At 56.4% G+C, this 950-nt stretch overlaps 1 protein-coding gene across 1 annotated transcript in view; it reads left to right on the forward strand.

The window, feature by feature from the left end:
* The window catches only part of GPR142 (G protein-coupled receptor 142), a gene marked incomplete at its 5' end in the record, with an annotated part of 8385 nt that overhangs the window by 1202 nt on the left and 6233 nt on the right, over positions 1 to 950 (forward strand). The gene's annotated exons all lie outside the window — the stretch shown is intronic.

Genomic DNA, 950 nt, shown 5'->3' on the forward strand with positions numbered 1-950 from the left:
CGCCATCCTGCTGGGCCTCACCACGCTCTTCACCTGCCTCTGGGCACCCCGCATCTTCGTCATGCTCTACCACCTGTACGTGGCGCCGGTGCACCGGGACTGGCGGGTGCACCTGGCCTTGGACGTGGCCAACATGGTCGCCATGCTCCACACGGTAGTCAACTTTGGCCTCTACTGCTTTGTCAGCAAGACCTTCCGGGCCACCATCCGAGAGGTCGTCCACTATGCCCACCTGCCCTGCATCCTGGGGCCACAGCCGGAGGGCACGGTGGCGGAGCCCGTGCTGAAGCCTCCGGGACTCCCCAAAGGGGCAGAATTGTAGAGGGGGGCCCAGTTGGCGAGCTTGGTGGAGGGGGGTGGGGGGAAAGCTCGGGGCCAACGTACTGGGCCTTTGTGGTTGTGTCCACAAAACTTTACCAGCGCCCTACCTTGCAATCTGGGGCAGCCCCCCAAGTAGAGGGGAGGACAGTTTACCCAACTCTGACATTACTTTACCAGCAATTCCCATTTCCTGAAACAAGGAGGGGGCCCTGCCAGGCACAGGCTAACAGTGCCAGCTGCTGTGGGCATCCCATGATGAGGGACATTTCACCCGGCACATTAGGAAGGCAAAAGTCATGCTGGTTGAATGAGTGAATGAATGAATGAATGGAATAATAGATGGATGGGTGATGGATGGGTGAACATGACCTGTTTCCATTTCCTTCTTTAAAAAAATAAATTTTTATTGATTTTAAAGAGGAAGGGGGGGGAGAGAGAAACATCAATGATGAAAGAGAATTATTGATCGGCTGCCTTCTCCCCCCCACCCCAAAAACATACACTGGGGATCGAGCCCACAACCTGGACTTGTGGCCTGATCGGGAATTGAACCGTGACCTCCTGGTTCATTGGTTGACGCTCAACCACTGAGCCACGCCGGCCGGGCTCCCACCTAATTTCCTGGGGCC

This window comes from Myotis davidii, unplaced genomic scaffold (genome assembly GCF_000327345.1).
Source record: "Myotis davidii unplaced genomic scaffold, ASM32734v1 scaffold172, whole genome shotgun sequence".
Lineage (NCBI taxonomy): Eukaryota > Metazoa > Chordata > Mammalia > Chiroptera > Vespertilionidae > Myotis > Myotis davidii.